Below are 13361 nucleotides of genomic sequence, written 5' to 3'. Positions count from 1 at the left end.
ATTCTAGAACAGTGGTGCAAGAACCCCGGAGAGCACTTAACCTTGTGTGTTGCGGCCCTCTACACTTCACTCGCTGGTGCAGTGCCAAATGAGACATGTCCGCGCCCGTCGATTATTCTTGGAGTTTGGAGTAAATGCTACGCAGGGCCTACAAAGAGGGCGTTGGTTTGAGCGTGCTGAGTGATGCCGCCTCCAACTTCGCTCTCACGGCGGTGGCGGCAGATTGGAAGAAAGAGCTCGAACTTTCTGGAAAACAGTCTCCATGCATGACGAATGGGCACGCGTCCCCGGTGCGAGAATGAGAAAAACATTGTACAGTCGAAGAAAGTCGTGGAGTTTATGGAATGAAGAAAACAGTCGAAATTCTTGAACGGCATCGACTTTTGTCGGAAGCGAACGGATACACGAACGGTCAACACGATGGCCGTGAAAGTCGAGCTCTGACTTGCCGAAGCCACACTTGGCTCTATTAATATTGAGGCTATAATCAGAGAGACACTGGAAAAGCTGTCAGGGGTATGTCAAGTGCTGTTCAGCATCGCCGCGGAAGACATTACCGATGTTGGCAATGCAGCAGGGTAGACCTCGTATCTCGTTGTCCAAATAGCGTTGAAAACTTTGTTCACAGTTCCGGATGCCAAAGCGCATGCGGGTGTATTCGAAGAGACGTGAGGGTGTAATAATGACGCTTTTGGGTGCATCGGATGGTTCCACAAAAATTTGGTGGTAAACCTTGACCGGGTCAATTTTAGAGGAAATGGTGGCGCCATGCAGCGATGCTGTGAAATCCGCGATTTGAAGTAGGCGGCAGCGGTCTGGAATAGTAGCTTTGTCGAGAGCGCGTAAATGAGCACAGGGCCGCCAGCCCCTGAGGATTTTTTCGACACCATGTGTAGAGGGGACGGCCATAGGCTCAAGGAGGGCCGGATAATGCCGAGTTCAAGCTTGTGCTCGAATTTGTTGCGGCCAATCTCGAACTATTTTTCAAGATAGAGAAATAATCTAAAAAAGCCATTTCTTCAGCGTCTACAACTTTAGCAGGATATTTCAGGCACGCAATTTTATTTTCTGGTCGGCGTCTCTATTTTTTTAAAGCTGCCCCTCCCAACAACCCCCCCTCCCTCCCCTAAGACGGGATGCCGTAATAATCCATTCTTCATAGATAAAATGAGGGAGAGAAATGGTAGCAGATACCTAGACAGTACTATGCAAACAGTGATTTCGTTTGTACAGTTGTTTGGTATGGACTTACACTTGACGTATTTGACCTATTGCACTTTAAGTTCACAGTCCATCATGTCTCATACCTTCACCCTACAGTATACTAAATAAAGCGCTTTAGTGACTTGGATACATAAATAAGTATATAAATAAGCATTCTATCAACCTTTACCAACGAGTTAATCTCTACAAGAAATGAAGAGCAAAAAAAGTAACTGCCCTTTTGATAAGAACACAGTGTTCGCGCAGTTTGCAAAATAAGTTTTTGTGTTTGAAGAATTTAATTTCAACCCTGCATGCAGCTTTAAATCGCTGACTGATGGGATTGAAAGCAGCGTACAGGAACATTGGACTGAATACCAGTGACGCAATTCTATATATTACGGTATAGGCGGTAAAAAAATGTTACAGCCCATCGACAAGGTGTATTTTGCGTAAAATTATAACTGCTTCGGTAGGCATAGCTCCTCAGTCATCAATGTTATGTACTAGATAATAGTAGAAGGGAAGCTGACACGCTACATGAAAATTTAAAAAAATCTTACCCTTTACGAAGAGCACAGTCGCTGGCATTGATTGGGCAAAATATGCTGTTCTTGTAGTACAATATATTCTCGTAACACTCACATAAGCTGTCAGGCAAATTACAGTAACTCTCTCCCTCAGAGCATGTGCATCCCAGACATTTTGCGTTTCTAGCGACAGCAGCTCTGCAACATCGAAAGCAATAGTTCATTTTGGGGCACTTCGTCATCGAGAAAGCAGTGGCGAATCGGGAACGACATTGAAGAATAAGACTACATTCTGTCATCATGATTATGATCTTTCATTCAGATAGCAATAGTTGAAAATCCCATTAGAGAAGGTACCAAAGCTTCGCTGGGACAGCTCGAAAACGAATCTTTAGGCTTAGTTCCTTTAAAAATAACATGCTTAAGTTCCCTTGACAATAATTTTTCAAGCAGAAACACACTGGCGCGAAACATTTGTACATTGCGGCGTTCCGTGTGGCGAGTCGACACATGGTAATAGTGATTGAGTGATACCTTACCAAAATGGTGCACATTATAGATTAAAACAGTTAGGGCTTTGCAGCCTGCACTGACATGGCTGAGCGCATTCAAGTTTAGCAGTGCAAACATGTGAAATTTTTGGGAAGCGAGTCGAATACACTTCTGTTTTAATCCTCTAACGAACCACATAATGCTTCTTCAAATTGATTCGGAAAGTCTTCATTGTTCCCTAAGTTCTGAAATGATTTTCGGATAATCGTAAAGAACTTCGAATAAGGGCCGGAGTAGTTTACTTGTCGACCACTGCATCGAACAAACAGCCTTTAATAAAGCCGCACAGTGCACTGCCCATTCATGTGTGAAACTCATAACGCTCATACATATTCTTCAAGACTAAACGATGTGGGCAGGGCCCAGGAAATACGTGCAGTTGCAGATGACACGTTTCCTATGCCTATGACATCATAGACATATAAATGATATTCTGACTGATTTCGCGTGCGCCTTAAGTGTAACCAGTTGAGTGAAAGCGCGTGCCGCAGTGCCGCCGTTAGTGCTTTGCTGTTTCGCCTATTGTTTTGTTTTGCCCGTATTTTCTCGTAAATAGCGGTTATTGACCATAGCCTTCATTCCTACTCAATTTGGTAACGGCAATAATAAAATCTTTTCGGTTCGTTTTTCACCATCATGATTCGTTTTGGAGTTGGTAGCAAAGCTACCGAATTTTTATTCTATTCATTTTGAATGTAATATTTGCACACTGTCAGTATTTTTACATTTGTTGTGTATACAAATTTGGCCGTCGAGTACGGGATCTGCTTATAGGCATTTAACGTCCCAAAGCGACTTCGGCTTAGGAGGGACGCCGTAGTGAAGGGCTCTGGAAATTTCGGCCACCTGCGGTTCATTAAACTACACTGACATCACACAGTACAGGGCCATCTGGAATTTCGCTTCCAAAGAAATTGGACCGCCGCGGTCGGGATCGAACTCTCATTTTTCGGGTCAGCAGCCGAGCGTTATAACCACTGAGCCACCGCGACGGATTTATAGGATCTAATCAATGGAGAGGAAAAAAAATACTTTTCTATATTTTTGCAGTTTTCACATTTCGAACACACACATGATTTCTAGCGTCAAATAGTTTTTGAACACGTTCATGTGGTATAAACATTTCTTGGGGACTCACTGTAAAAAATAGCTTGGGTATGAAATGCTAAGAACAGGGTCATTAGTACATCTGACTTAAGCGCCGATAATGTATGCGGAACTTCTACTAAGATGTTAGGCGTACTTTCAAGCGCTGAACTTTCCCGTGGCATTCAGTGCTTGTATGTGCTTACTGCCGGTTGCGGCTGCTTCTCTGCGACCCACCTCGGACGCGGCGGGTATGTTTTCAAGTTAGTGTGGCACAAAACGCCCGAGCGATGTGCTCTATGAGTGCGTGTTTAAGAATCTAAGTCAGTCAGATTTAATCGGGAGCCTTTCTTTGCCGTCTCTAATAGCCCGCCTGGAGCCTCAAATTTTACTCTTGAGTTATATCGTCCGCTTGCTTCCTTAGTAGAAATTAGTCATATATTTTGACAAAAGAAGAGGAGGCATGGTCATGATATGAGTGCTGGTGGCATAAAAAACTTTTCCTCAATGCAATTTTGTATCGTTTGCTAGTATGCAGTATATAAGGTGGAAGTTTTATAGATCACCTCTCCTTCAGGAGTGCTAAATAAGGCGGCATTCTGCGCGATCGAATTATATAGTACTGCTATAACAAAAAGCAGGAATATTCATGCACATTTTAACAGGGCAAAATGTAGTGAAGGGTTTGTTATTGTTTATAGCATGAGCATGACGGCATACATATATAAGCAGACCTGAGAGACGAGATATCAACTTTCCTCTATTGCATTAGTTATAGGATAACTTTCTGTGTACCTGTCATTTGTGAGCACACAGCGAAAGCTGGAGGTGCAGCATGTTATGTTTCAGACGTATAACATTCTTTCGAAAAAAAAATGGGGACACATCTTGTAGCTCACGGAATTATTGTAGAAGAATCGTATAGAAGAATCTGAACATTTTTTTTTTCAATATATTTGAAACGCCGTACTTCGCAAGACAAACTAATTAGTAGAACATTTTCGCTATTCACGAAAAAATCCATGTACGCATGCACACACTGAATCACAGCCTTTTGGTATGCTAATGATGTTCATTTACAATTTATAAATTTACTGACATTATGAAGCCCTTATGCAGCGAATACTCAGCTACGGCGTGATTTAGTAAACTATTTTGCCGCTTAGGGCGCAGATACCTACACACAAAGTTGCAACTGGATACCAGTGATCTGAGGAGCATAAAAAAAAATCAGAGCAGAATTCCGGTCAAATGGAGGAAATCATTCGGAAAAACGCTTGAGGCATCGAAGCCGTTTTAGATCAGAGTGCCGTTCGCAGCCTTAGAATGTCCATCCAAGCGGCCCATCCATTCAAATATATCACCATCCATCAAGGACGTGGCAAGGACGAGGTAGCCCAAGACGTCTGCTCTAAGGTAGCAGGTCTACTGACCCCATCGGTAACGCTGTATTGCAGCCAGGTTTCTGCCTCGCGGAAGGTGCGATTAGGTCCCTTCTTCATAGACTAATTTCGCGCTGTGCTGACTTGATGCAGACGGTCATCATCGCCTGACACAATACCGTATTACACTCTGCTTTTTCTAACCTTCGACGAGCGGTTTGAAGTGTTATTTTGTATTGTTATGGCAAGTCAGAGTAATGGTACGGTTCCAACTCCGTGCAGATCTAGTCGTGTTGTTCCACGCATAGAATCTGGGGAATACCGTTCGATCTTACACCATACCATCCAGTTGCACTAGTCTGCTGCATTGGCAAAGACATGGAAATAATATTCCTAGCAGAATAAGAACATTTTCTGGAGCGATGCCACGTAGATATCAATTTTTTCCCGATTTTTGCATGGACCCATTTCGGTTCACCTACTAATTTGGTTGACCTGGCAACCTCCGTTGAGCATGAAAAATATTAAAGCGTTAAGAGCGATATTGTTTATCACAGGGCCAGTTTATACAGGGTGTCTATGGATAAATTTAGTCAAGGGTTAAAAGATAAATAATTTCAGGCAGGCCAGGGAAACTACTTACATACACCTACCAACCGGCTTGCGCATCATAGGGAATTTCTTGTTGTGCAATTAATTGATTAGGAATTAGAATAATTTTCCTAAACACGTAAATTTTGACTTTAGACAGCAAATGCGAATAGTAAAGTTGAAGAGCACCTTCAGAAACCCCCATTCTATTTATTTGCGATGAAGAAAGCCTCATGTGTATCGTTTTTTCAAGGTCCAAAGAAAGACCACGAAATACAAAAAAAAATCACGTGACTAGCGCATTCGCGCGCCACTATTGTGTTGCTCTTAGTCCTGGCTTGACTGAGCAAAATCATCTGCTGGCAAGGCGCGAGGACCTAATTTCTCGGGCAGGCCGATATGCCGACGGTGGTTGTGGCGCAACTTGCGCCGTGACGCTAGCTTGCTGACTAACTCGCGCGGGCGTCGCAACCCCCGTCGACATATCGGCCTGCCCGAGCAGTGGAGTCGTCGCGCCTTGCCAGCAGATGATTTCGTTCACTCAAGCCAGGATTTAGAGCAGTGCAATCGTGGCGGGCGAATGGGCTAGTGACGTGATTTTTTGTATTTCGCGTACTTTCTCTGCAGCTTGGAAAAAAGATACACGTGAGGCTTTCTTTATCAAAACTAAAAAGAATCGGGGTTTCTGAAAGTGCTCTCCAACTTTTCGATTGAAATCTGCCGTCTAAAGTCACTATTTATGCATTGAAAAAATTATAATAATTATTCCTTAATTTATAGCAATACAAAAAATTGACTACATGCGCAAGCCGGCTGGTAGAAGTACGTCTGTGGTTTCTCTGGCCTACCTCAAATATCTTATTTTTAAACCCTTGGCTAAGGTTAGCTTGGACATCCTGTATACCCTGGAAGCTGCTGACGTTTGAAGCCGCATGTTCAGGTAGATACATACGCGATTACTTCTAGGAGAGGTCGCTTTTCGCCCATAGAAAGCAGAGACCTCCGTCTTTGGCCCTTACGCGGAGTATTATAGGTGAAATGCTGATAACTACTCTCTTCACCCTTGCTCTCGTTGGGCTGGTAGACTTAATGCCACTATCGGTTCCTCTGCATTTACCCGGATGATACCTCTATTTAGGCTCCAAGTATGACGCGTCGCTTTACTTCGTGCGACACCTCTGAAGGCTGCAACTATTTTCGCATCTTGCATTCGTCTTCAGGGCCTCAACATTACGATGGACAAGCGGCAATGCCGCTCTCCACGAGAGAAGTACTGCCTTTCTTAAAGTAGTCATGACGCGAAATATTTTCCAGAGTCCCCATATCTCCAACGTAAAACAAAGACTGACTAAAACGCTCCGGATTCTCTCCGTCCTATACGAAATGTTCTGGTGCGCGTCAGTGCGATCGATGCCGCAACTGTACAATTCGCTGTTTCGGGGATTCATGCGGCATTGCTTTGCCATGCTTTTAATCGTTAGGAAGATAAACATTAAGGATTTCCAGAGTACACAAAGCAAGCTGCCTGCAGTATCAGCAAAAAATAAAACGCGAACGACATGACTTAGCCACGACCTGGAAAATAAGAAGCTGTAGCCACCAGGAAAGCCTCAATACTAGCTCATTTTTGTTTAACTTCGATGACATGTCACGGGGCAGTCGTTGTCCCGTGACAGTCGCTTGACTTTGGGACCTTCACCCCTCGCCTGTATACTTTTCATCGGAAGTTCTTATCAACCTGACTTCCATTTGATTTCCAGAAGATAATATGCTGTTGTTTTTCGTTGGCCGGTTAGTTTTCTCATTCGCGATTCATTCATAGCTTACATTACATGCCTGAATTGCCGGTATGTGCCTCCACAGCAGCAACTCTTATCATCATCGGGAAGCATGAAATCACTACTTGCAGTGCTGCCGACACCATTAGAGCACATCTTCGGCACCTCACTCGGGTTTCCTTCTACAACCTCCGAACTCTTACTGTAAAGAAGCCATCCAAAAATTTCGTCCTTGTCGATGCTGATTACTCCCATCTGCCATCGCAATTTACCTCGGTCCCAAGGCCGTCCTTACCCTTACGAAGCCTGTAGCAACCTTGAGTGTACCCTTCTATAACCGGCATTACAAAGAAACCCAGTGTATCATCGGCTGCTCTCAAACAGTTAACTTCCAGCGCACAGTCCTGGCGAAGAGGCTTTATGGCGAGTGATAGCTCAGCATGTAGAGCTACAACGCCTGCCTTCCAGAAACTGCGTGGCTGAGGAAATAATAATGTGCTATACTTTATGTGACAGACTTATTTCAGGCAATAGAGCTGAACACTGAATTGTGCGAGGTTATTATAGTTTCTTAATGTGTCTGCTCCTGGAAAGAAATTTGATGCCGAGGTTGCTGTTTGATGAACTGAATTGTCATCGCCTTATTTTCATCAAGAACTCAAATAGTGGTATTAGTACTATTGCGATGATAGCATTAGAAACATAATCACAGAATACCCTCGGCTTTGTTGCCTGTAGTAAAAATCACTGATTGGCCGAGGCAGTTATGGCGTCATCAGGCCACGTGTTATGCCACCTGCCACCTCCTCTTGGCCCCTCTTTCACATTTATCCGCAAACAATAGCCTCATCAAGAAAAAATCTGCCGCTGTGCCCTTTCATGAAATTCGCTCATTAGTCGCGAAAGTTATGAAGTGATCAGTTCATATCACGTTCCACACCTGGCACCTCCTCCCCCAAAGATTCTATCCACCTCCATCCCTGCATGAAAAGCCACCTCATTGAGAAATGCGGCTTTGTGGCCGGTCATAATAGTCGCGGATACTAATTCTATCGCAAGGCCTACACGCAACGAAATAGGTGTACCGATAGCAAGGTGAAGCAATCAAGGAAAAAATTTTGATATCTTCAGTATTGGTAATGACCACACAAGGAGCTCCGACAGTGCGTGTTAAGAACTCGCTGTTGTTTACTTATGCGGCATATAAAACTCACCAGGAACAAAACGTAATCGAGTGCGCCAAAAAAAAAATGACGTGAAGCGGTAAGACTAAGGGAATCAGTCTATACTTGCGTGTAGTGTATAGAGTGTGGTCGATAATGCACAAAATAGGCGTTGGTATCTGCTGGTATTCGGCTAATTTAGAACTGTGGTCACAGTGACGCTGAGAGCTGATGTACAATCGGCTCACCTGGCAGCAAGAATGTTGTCGCTCATATTTGTTTCGGCGTGGAGGATTATTGAAAAATGAGAAATAAACGAGAGCGCTAAAATCCGGCATATTGGTATCATACTTGCAGCAAAGCTTGTTCAAGAATCAGCGTTGGTGCTTCAAGCGGCATAAAAGAAAAAAACCTACGAAAGCATTTATCCCACAGTTGTTTTTTGCTTAAACTCAAGAGATCGGTCCGCAAAAGAAGTGCTTTCTTCTTCACGCAGTGGTTTTACTGCCCCCTCTTTTGTTAAGCGTTTTATAACGCTTATCGTCCGCTCTCTTTAAGAATTTCTGCGGGCATTGTCAATATGCTCATCAGATTGAAATGAGATTTCTAGAATCTCACAAAAAATAGAAATTAACGGGCTAACCTGCAAGTAAGATTGCTGGCGCGACTGGTCAAGCCCACGTTAGAGGACGCAGACATTTGTTGTGTGCTTAGAAGCATATGATGGCGGAAAGTTCTACAGACAGAACATCCAGGCGCATCACGCAGCTTGCCAGCGTGCATGTATTCACATATACGTATTGGCGGGTCAGTTCCAGGAAGCACGCCGCTCCTCTCCTTTGCGGACGCCTGTTCTGAAAAAATCCTCTAGGTTTGAACGCTGCTAGGGAGTTGAACAAAATAGCCCTATTGAAAAATCCGGTATCGCGGCAAACCGGATTTTACCGGAACATATCGGTTTCATACCGGTCCGGTATCACTCTCATACCGGCGAGACCCGCGCGGTTTGATGGCTATACCGGTTCATACCGGTCCGGTATCGATCCCAAACCGGACAGACCGCTCCGGTACGGAGCTCATACCGGGCAGTCCATTCCCGGTTCAACGCTCAAATCGGACAGACCAGTCCGGTACGGAGCTCAAACCGGACAGACTAGTCCGGTACGGAGCTCAAACCGGACATACCAGCCTGTATTCAGAGCGATATGTGCTGCGGTTTTGGTGCTTGGTCTGCAGATTGACTGTTGTACACCAGCAGATATTTTTTAGGGGAAGGGGGGGGGGGGGGGGCAGCGTGCGCATAAGTGCGATAATCAACACATACACAGTTTTGTTGAAAGGGCAAGAAAAAGAAAAGGGCTAAGCGTGAGCTTCGCAGCGGCAAAACATGCAGTTTGTGCATGAAAGGCGGGGGCTGCATGAAGGTGAATTGCGGGCAACCGCCATATTGGCTTCCCGTGCAGCACCCTGACAAAGCCAGGGCGGCTGTGTGCGGGCAAACGGCTAGTATATATCCGCCAGCAGCCTTCGTAAGTCCTTCGAAGATTACTCTGGATTTCACAGTGCAGAACTTCAAGACTGGCTGATAAACATGGCGAGCCTCCGGTAACTGCGCCAAAGGCTCAAAAAGGTTTGTTACTGTCGCGTTCATTGCAGCAGCTTTCTTATTGTTCGCTAGCGGCACCCTCTAGTGACGCATCGATGAAGAAAGTAAATTCTTGGTTTTCGTGCAGGAATTCGTTGCACTTCTTCTTCAAGTGATCGCCCGTTCATAACGCAACTTGTCCAAGCGCCATCGCAAGCGGCCCCACCCTTCACTCTATCAGGTACACATACTAATCACAAATCGCCCAGAACATTTCTATCGACGAACAAGAAAAGGTTAATTCAACGGAGCCGGCAGCTTGGGGTGTTCCCTTAAGGGCGACGCTTCGTGCTAGCTAAAATATACAGCGCTCGAGAGAACAAAATAAAAACAAAAACCACCTGTAGAAACCTTACACGAGTAACCCGTCTTTGCGCAATTTTTTTTAAAGATTTTTTCTTTTCTCTCCTCACCGCCTTTGCTTTTCCTGGGTCCGGTCGCAAAAAAAAACCTGCGCATTCCTGGCTTTTCTATCGGCCTTTGTTCCTTCCCCTTGGGCTCCTCTGTGTCCTGCCCCTCCAGTGCCGTTCCCCGAAGCGGCGCGGAGGCGCTCACTCTTCAACCCACGACCGATCATTTTAAGCCGCCCTCCCGGCCACGCTCCCCGCGAGGCTTCCATGAAGTGGCGATGAGGTTTCGATTCTGCTTGTTCACTGTGCCCGGTCGCAGCGCGGTGACTTTATGCAGAAGTCCTTCCCCGCCTTTCCTGCGTTTGTTTGGAACAGGTTTTTCTCTCCTGCGGCTGGGTTGAGTGTCAAGCGATGAAGGTAGCTGCGAAAACACGCTGGCACTCGCTCGTTGGCGTTGAATTTGTGTTATACAATTTTTTGCGCCTTTCTTCGTGTTGCCTTGATCAATACATGATCAAAGATGACAACGCCTTTCATGCGTACGTCCAGTGCAAATATGGTGGAACCCTATCATCCTTGTCTACGTGATGAATGACTTCGCTCCGAAAGACGTGAGTGGGGAACATTTGACCGGTGGAGGCCACGGAGGTGAAGGCGGATTTTATGACGGCGACGTCGTGCTGCTAGGACGTAAGTACGCATTTTAAATCACTCTGTTCTTTAAGTACTGCCTCCGTCTCGGGTATATGCTCGGCGTCAACAGAAACGTTCTAACTGTCCAGTGTCTTTTTAACTAAAACTTTGTAGATTGCACAGCGTAGAGGGACGAAATAGAGCAAAATTTTCTTTCAGTTACATACCGAAATTGCTTGTCCTTCATGATAACACGACTAAAATTAGTTTTATAGTTTGTATTCTTTCTTTACAGAGGCATGTGGTGTACACGTGCGAGAGCAATCATCGATAAGCGTCCTGAGGGGGAGCGGCTCAAGCCCTTGAACAAACATCAAGCATCGCATCGATGCTGCGGTATGTGCCGTAAATAATGGAGGATGACCACGCAAGCATCGGTATCGTCCGAGCAACCTGTTTACACACCAACAATGTCACGACGCAGATTTTCAATACATTATTGATTCAAATATGGAAGGCGTGAGGTGCATTCACGATACTGAGCATTGCCAATGCTCAGGGCCTGGCGTCTTGAGACGCCTTGCTTGTGTGTGGCTTGTCTGGGCCCACGAGGGCCCACAATTCAGAGCCCCGTTTGTGCTACTGGGGTATGCATTTGTAATTATTGCATACAGGTCCACCTCGGCAATGGAATTTTTATTCCTTCGGCAACGTGGGCAGCAGTTAAGGTGGCACCCAAAGATTCGCGTTTCTGCAAGGACGCAGCCTTTGGACGACTCCACAACTCCTGGAAAGGAGCGTTACAGGGCAAGCTTTCCATCGGAACCTGAAGTCAGAAGCCTTGACAGTGGGCAGGAAGCCAATGACCCCTGAAAAGCTACAAGCCATTGGCCGTTAGGTTCATGTCACAGTGCTCAATGCATTATGTTGTGTGTCAGTGCCCAATTAAATGATAAGGTGGAGGCATTATGTACTACCAATCATATTTTCTTTTCTGCAGGTGCTTTTCACTACTTCATTGGCCAGCACCCTATAGAGACCCCAGCGCCGGTAGATCGTCGCAAAGAGTTAAATCATTACCTCAGTGAGCTGGTTCAACACATGCGAAAAAAAAAACATCTTTTGGAGTTTTTGATGCATTATAATACTCACCAAGCTACCAATACTTGGTAAAAGCTGGGAGCAAATAACACAATTGCACATCGACTGCAATACGAGACGCTGATAATCGCAGATTACCAGTTTCTGAGGCTCTGTATATTGCAGCATTTGGCATGTACACTTATGGCCCCAGTTTTTGGGCAGATTTAGTCCAAATGGAATATATTTGAAACATTTTATTCCTGCCTTTGTCCTGTGATACAGGGCCCTCCTGTATAATACGGGCCTAGCCTGTAGAATACAGGACTGTCCTGTAATCCGGTATGAATTTTAAACCGGAACCGCATACCGGGTTATTGTACAGGATTTGCGATACCGGATTACCGGAGTATCCTGTACAAAACAGGAGAGTCCTGTATTATGCAGGACTGTCCTGTTTTATACAGGATATTCCGGTATATATTCCGGATATTCAGGATAATCCGGTATCGCAAATCCTGTACAATAACCCGGTATGCGGTTCCGGTTTAAAATTCATAGCGGATTTTTCAGGAGCCTAGATGTAATCTTGTTTTTTCTCCCGGCCGGCTGGTAGCGCCTTCCTTCGAATTTAAAAATATTTAAGAGGAAACTGCTTGGATTGCAGCCTTTTAAATAAATGCAATATGATCTTCAAAGTTCTGATGTTTCAGCACAAGCAAATGTCTGGTATATCAGTAAGCACTATGTAAAATTAGAATCTTCACGACTTAGAATAAGGTTGTAACGCTGAGCACATCCATTTGGCGGACCTCACGTGTGTTGAACTGTGGGTTCATGTGTTTTTAAATGTTAGAGAGCTGGTGTCGCAGAAACGCATGACCCTATTTTAGTTCTAGAAGAGGCGAAATACGCGCTGGTTGGTAGATGTTAAGAACTGGATAAAACAGCGCAACGGAAGACGAAACAAGGGAAGGACAAATGCCAGCAGTGGTGTTAGTCCTTCCCTTATCTTGTCTTCCGTTGCGCTGTTTTATCGAATTCTATTTTAGTTGTTGACGCACGTGCTCTTCATATTGCGCCCCCTTCATGCTATCTCTTCCATAGCTACGGGGGACTTACTAATTATAGAATACAACAATGCCCTGCCGCTTGTCATCACTCTCATTTCACCTTGCTTAGCATGCAACAACTTATATATTCGTCCTTTTGCTACTTCCTTGAACAGCCATACGGAACAACATAGTTTCCAGAAACAGATAACATGGTGTGTAGCACAGTCAGCTGGTGTTAGCTGGATTCTTGTGCCCCGCCGTTAAAACGGTCCCTAATCATTAGCATTAAAATGTTGCATTCCGTATAAAGAAG

Source organism: Amblyomma mixtum, chromosome 10 (genome assembly GCF_055824585.1).
Source record: "Amblyomma mixtum isolate Tamu chromosome 10, ASM5582458v1, whole genome shotgun sequence".
Taxonomy (NCBI): domain Eukaryota; kingdom Metazoa; phylum Arthropoda; class Arachnida; order Ixodida; family Ixodidae; genus Amblyomma; species Amblyomma mixtum.
This window is presented reverse-complemented; position numbering follows the sequence as displayed.